This window comes from Lipotes vexillifer, unplaced genomic scaffold (assembly GCF_000442215.2).
Source record: "Lipotes vexillifer unplaced genomic scaffold, Lipotes_vexillifer_v1.1 scaffold110, whole genome shotgun sequence".
Taxonomy (NCBI): Eukaryota; Metazoa; Chordata; class Mammalia; order Artiodactyla; family Lipotidae; genus Lipotes; species Lipotes vexillifer.
The window spans coordinates 889728-896060 of record NW_006791887.1 but is presented as its reverse complement, the minus strand read 5'-3'; the positions used below and the strand labels follow the sequence as shown (position 1 = coordinate 896060).

At 40.2% G+C, this 6333-nt stretch overlaps 1 non-coding gene across 1 annotated transcript; it reads right to left on the bottom strand.

The window, feature by feature from the left end:
* Window positions 1–4147: 4147 nt before the first annotated feature.
* On the bottom strand, window positions 4148–4220 carry TRNAG-CCC (transfer RNA glycine (anticodon CCC)). Its single transcript has one exon. It is a non-coding gene; the product is annotated as a tRNA-Gly (tRNA).
* Window positions 4221–6333: the final 2113 nt, after the last annotated feature.

Below are 6333 nucleotides of genomic sequence, written 5' to 3'. Positions count from 1 at the left end.
GGAAAGAGTCTATTGCTTGACTCTCATGTTTTTGCTACTTCATGTTTTCATTTAAACAGTAACTGAATTCAGGGGATTAAAGATACACAGTTAAATTGTCTGTTACTAACTGTAGTTTGTTTCCATCCTCCCTCTCTCCCTCTCCCCAGAATGCAAGTACTTCTTTCTTCTTGTGTTTTGATGGTTTTGAGTTGATTTTGGTTTGTTTAGTTTGGGGTATTGGCAATGATTTTTAATAAAATTATGGTTGGGATTCCACAGAAATGAAACATCTAACAATGTTTAAAGACTTGCATGTGGATGATAGAATCATGTTCATTTTTATTGATGCTAAGTGGTGACTGAATCACTTTGGAGAATGATAAATTTTGTAGTTGATAAATTTTGTTTTCACTTGAGAAAAGAGTAGACAATGTAACATGACAGAAAACAAAAATTTGTACATTTCCATCATAAATCTCCCCCAAATTTTCTAGTTTCCACTAGCATACGTGCTTTAATATATCACAGCTATGATCTTGGTGGTTGTGGAGCACACAGTAGGAAAAAAGAGGAATAGAGGGAACGTTCTAGATTGAGCCCAAGTGGTGTTCATTGCTGGGATTCAGGTACTTCTGGTATTTCCATCTGGAGGATTGTTAACACAGTGCACTAGGGGCCTCCTGAAGAAAAAAGTCCTAAAGAAAGAGCAAAACCAGCAACGAGTTTGGACGGTAAAAAAGGCTGCAGCAATCAGAGGTGAGGTGGGTCTTCTGAGGATCACTGAACGGGGAATCGCCAATTAGTGAAGCAGTAGGCTTTCGGTCATTGGCATCCAGCCTTCTAACGGCCATCCACTGCTACTCAAGCATTCCCAGGAGGAGTCGAACCTCCAGACCTCACTCAAGGTGATTATGTTACCCAACCAAACTTGGGTCCCTTTGCCCACTTGCAGTAAAGCCAATCTATTGACACTGGGTTGTGATGAAGAAAAGTGTAGCATTTATTGCAGGGCGCCAAGCAGAGTTCAGGCAGCTAATGTTTAAAAGGACTGAACTTCTTGCTTGACGCCCTGCAATAAACAGTACCCTTTCCTTTACCACAGCCTGTTGTCAATAGATTGGCTTTACTGCCTGTGGGCGAAGGGACCCAAGTTTGGCTGGGTAACAATTTTGGCACCCCAGATGGGATGGCAGTCCCGAGTGGGCACCTCACCCATGGCGCATTGGCTCCTGGCCAGTGGCAGCTCTTGGATTCAGTCCAGCAGCAATCTGAGCACCTTTGTCTCAGGGACAGTCCCGAGTGTTTGCCACCGACCAGGTGTTGCTGGCCCACGGCACTGTGATGAAGGAAAAAAGAGGAAGGCGATATTCATGGGGGACAGTTTGTCCTGGGAAGGCCCCATAGGGCTCAGTTACAATTATTATTCATTAAACAAAATATATCTGCTCATGTGGGTAGGGAGAAGATTCTCCTTCTGGGAAGGTAAGCTGATCTCTGTACTGTAATGTATACAACAGGCAGAATAGCGCTACATCTCTGAGAAGAAAGCATGCCAGAAACACTCCTTTCCAGCTACATGCTGAGCTTAGGCTCCCCTGACCTCTGAGTATACCACTGACATTGTGTGATTTGTTTGGGATCTGTGTGCTTGTTTGTTTTCATGGGAAATGGGTTCATAGCTTCCATTAAATTCTCAAAGGTGTCTGAAACCCCACAAAAACTGACCACTGTTTTATATGTAGTCTCTGCTCAGTCTCATCAACACACATAGCTTCATTTGTTACCTACCTAATGATTCTCTCAAGTATATATTCCCAAACCATTTATTCTTCAGAAATAAAATTTGTAGATAATATAACCATTCTACAAACACAAAACTAAGCTTAGTGCCTTAACTTTAAAGTAAAGGCAATATCTTAAAATGATTTATGATAAAAATTGTATGCATTTCATGCTGGAGAGGGTGTGGAGAAAGGGGAATCCTCTTGCACTGTTGGTGGAAATGTAAACTGATACAGCCACTATGGCGAACAGTATGGAGGTTCCTTAAAAATCTAAAAATAGAATTACCATATGACCCAGCAATCCCACTACTGGGCATATACCCAGAGAAAACCATAATTCGAAAAGACACATGCACCCCAATGTTCATTGCAGCACTATTTACAATAGCCAGGTCATGAAAGCAACCTAAATGCCCATCGACAGACGAGTGGATAAAGAAGATGTGGTACACATATACAATGGAATATTACTCAGCCATAAAAAGCAATGAAATTGGGTCATTTGTTGAGACGTGAATGGATCTAGAGACTGTCATACAGAGTGAAGTAAATCAGAAAGAGAAAAACAAATATCGTATATTAATGCATATATGTGGAACCTAGAAAAATGGTGCAGATGAACCGGTTTGCAGGGCAGAAATTGAAACACAGATGTAGAGAACAAACATATGGACACCAAGCGGGGAAAGCAGCAGGGCGGTGGGGGGGTGGTGTGATCAATTGGGAGACTGGGATTGACATGTATACACTGATGTGTATTAAATTGATGACTAATAAGAAAAATAAAATTGTATGCATTTCAACCACAAATGCTTGCCCACGACTACATGGGAGGACATAGTGAAGTGGTCAAGGGCTAATGCCAAAATGCCATGGACGTGACAGCTACACATACAGCTGAGCATTTGTGTATTACTGGCAGCTCAAATACCACAAAAAGCATTGCCACTGGTGACAAGATTTTCCAAAATGGAGACAAGTCTTGGTAAAGCTCTAGACAAAACAAAGTTCCCTGATTTATAAGGAAGTTTCATTCCTGAAAAATCTAGTGTACGAAATCCATACAAAACAAACAAAACCACAACCACTGCCATCACCACAACAAATTTGGGGTTCTATACCAAAAGAGGAGTTAGGTTCTCAGCTCAGACCATTATAAACAGATGTACTGCCCATGTGAATCCTCCTGAATATGGAAGAGTTCTTCATTGTGTGCAAGTGTCCCTCTCATTTCAGGATGCCCAGCATCCTTGATTCTTGTCCACTAAATAAATACCAGTTGCACATCCCCTCCCATCATTTTGACAATGAAACTCCCCACACACACACAAAGTCCAGAATGCCTCCAGGGAGGTGGTGTCACCTCCACTGAGAACCACTGACCTACCGGCTACAGTTGAGGCTCTTGAGCTTTGCACACAGGTCCTTACTGATCTGGCTTCTGTCTCCCTCTCCATTCCCACCATTCATGCACCCTCCATCCTGCATTTCAGACTGCAAGAAGTTCCCTGACCTGGTGGGCCTTTCCTTGCACATGTGGGGTTTCTTTTGCCTGGGAATGCCCTTTCCTAGTCAAACTTGTCATCCCCTCTTCTCCAAAGCCTCTCAGAATGCGTTGGTACTCCCTCATGTCTCCCACTTTGCTTGCTTACCTCTCTACAACCCTCAGCTCATTTCTTCCCAGCTCCACGCCCAGACTGAGAGCAGGAGCCAGGTTTCCTGTGTCTTTATAGTCTGGGGTGGCCCGCCCTAGGGGTTCAGCTCACGTTGGTTGTTGGGTGACATCGATGTGCTGAGAGGACCCTGGCCTTCTCTCAATTCCAGGCTCTGTTCTGCTTCCAGGTCTCACACATGGTGTTCCTTCTTCCTAGAATGTGCTCCTTGTTCCCTCATCTCCTACCTCAGCCCAACTAAATCCTGATCTTCTTCATGTCTCTTGTTAAATGCCGCTTATCCAGGGCTGCGTTCCTTGACCCCTCAAATGGCTCACCAGTTATATTATTTGCCCTCACAGTACTCTGCACTTCTCTTTCTTAACACTACACAGGTGATCACCAGGTTCCTTCGCAAGGACCAAGCCAGAATCCTCCTTTTTATTGGATCCTGTAAGCCAGAGGTTCTTCAATCACCCCTAAATGACTAATAATGACTTCTTAGAGAATGAGGTTCTCAAGCTCAATTTATCTTGATTTGGAAAAACAAAGAAATATGACCGTCTTTTTTTTTAAATATTTATTTATTTATTTAATTTATTTTGGCTGCCCCAGGTCTTAGTTGCGGCACGTGGGATCTTTGTTGCGTCATGTGGGATTTTTAGTTGGGACATGCGGGATCTTTCAGTTGCAGCATGCAGGCTCTTAGTTGTGGCATGCGAGCTCTAGTTCCCCAGCCAAGGATCGAACCTGGGCCCTCTGCATTGGGAGCACAGAGTCTTACCCACTGGACCACCAGGGAAGTCCCAGAAACATGACCTTCTTGCTGGTACATTTCTTGGTCTGAAACTAGTGTATAATAGAAGATCTATATAGAAGTTTAATCAATAAAAAGTCAGTCACAGGGTCAAGTAGACTTTTTTATATGACCCAGAAAAGGATACAGGCACTCAGATAACCAACATGTGCATGTGATCCTGCAGAAATCTCAGTGCTAATGAAAAGATTAGCATATAGAAGGGAAATGGACTGCATACAACTGGATAAAGAGAGGGGTAAGCACTTTATTGTTGAAAAAATGATCAAAATTATATTTGGAGATGTGTAAGTTTTTATTTTATTAAGTGAAGAAAGAAATTCTGCCACTCTATCCTCAAGACTTCTTCACCTGGGAGAGGGGGGGCGGGGAAGCGGGGCTCTGATTTACCTACCTAAAGGGTCAGCCATCTCCATTTCTCAAACTTGGCGGCTGCTTGTTTTGTGTGCCTCATGTGTGATCCTTGGAACTAGTCTAGGAGTTTGAACTTTCTTTGAATTTTTGTCTCTATTATTCTTTTTCGAAAATACTTTACATTGGTTTGCCATTCAGTGTTCAGTTCCATATATGCCAATCGTTCTGCAATTCCAGAAGAAAGTTCACATCCTAAGTGATCGAAAAAAAAATGTGTTAATTCTAAAAACTCTTTAGCAGCCTACAGTCAGTTGCTATTAATAGTTCTTTCTTATTATATTAAAAAAAAGAATGCCTCTTTAAAACAAAGCAGCATGCCTCACTAATAACCTGGGTTTTATCTTCCTGCATACTTCATGTCAAAAAGCCCAGGCAAGCTTTTTCTGAGTTTTTAATCTCAATGTAATTCATGCTTTTTTCTTATTTTCATTGCTGTTATTAAAATAAAATTTTAATGTATATACAAAGTGAGGAATACTGACTATGCATAAAGTTAGATATAAGTTCTTGCTTATCAATCTAAAATAGAAATTGCTTTCATTATACATATATCAATTAGCCATCCCAAAATATTTACACATGGGATACATGCAAATAATCACTAATAATGCATATATATGCTTTAGAAGATGACTTTCCTGAATAATCTGGAAGTGCTTCAATTTATAGATTAGGAAGCTAACATACTTTGGAGCTGAGTTAAACAAAATAATTTTAAAAATCAATTATTCTCCATACATAGAAATAAAACATGACTTACAAATGTATAGTCAACTTACATGTGAATATTTGTAAACCATGAGTGACTTTAGAAAGAATAGATTCTATTTATGGATTAATTAACACCACTCTAACGGATGATATTTATATTTTTAAATGGAATTTTGCAATAAAGAAAAATTATGAGAAATAAGATTGTGGAGAATAACAGAAGAATCCCAGAAAGAATTCCCTATGAATTCCTATTTACATGGTATATGTATACTAATTACCTTAAAAAAAAAAACTAAACTAACTAACTACTTTGTCTAAAGAGTTATTTTCATGATTAACTGTTGCTAACAGATGATTTTTTTTAAGTCAGGTCATTTGATTTAATACATATTCTTAATTTCCTAAAGGAAACAAGGAAAAGGAGAAGCAATTCTCAATATGTTGTTAAGCACAAAAGAACAAGAAGCAAAGAAATTTTTCTACAAGTACAATAAATGAGGAAAAAGACTGATGGAAGCAATTTTCACATATTGAGATATGGGGAAGTCATTTTGGCTTATACATGATTTGGCTTAAACTTTATGCTAACTAGAACAGCCAGTTTTGTAGTCTATTAAGCATGCATTCTGCATCTGCCTTAACCATTAAAGAAAAGAATGCTTTTAAAAATAAAAATGAAGTAACTGTGGTCCAGGTATCCAATGTGGAGCCAGGTGGCCATTGTGCATGTGATTTCAGGCACATTCCTGCATCACCAGGAACTTCTAGTTCCCTCATATCTCCCTGGTTCTTGATGTCCAGTGGGAGGTGGAGATGATAACTGGCAAGCTTGGGACATGGGTCATCTTTGGATGACGGTCTCTGAGTCAATAAATGCTTCCTTTAGCTTGTTTGGTAAGGTCAGTTGATATCCTCCCTATACCACTTGACATCACAGAAGGTTGACAGCCTCCAGTTATGACTGTGGGAA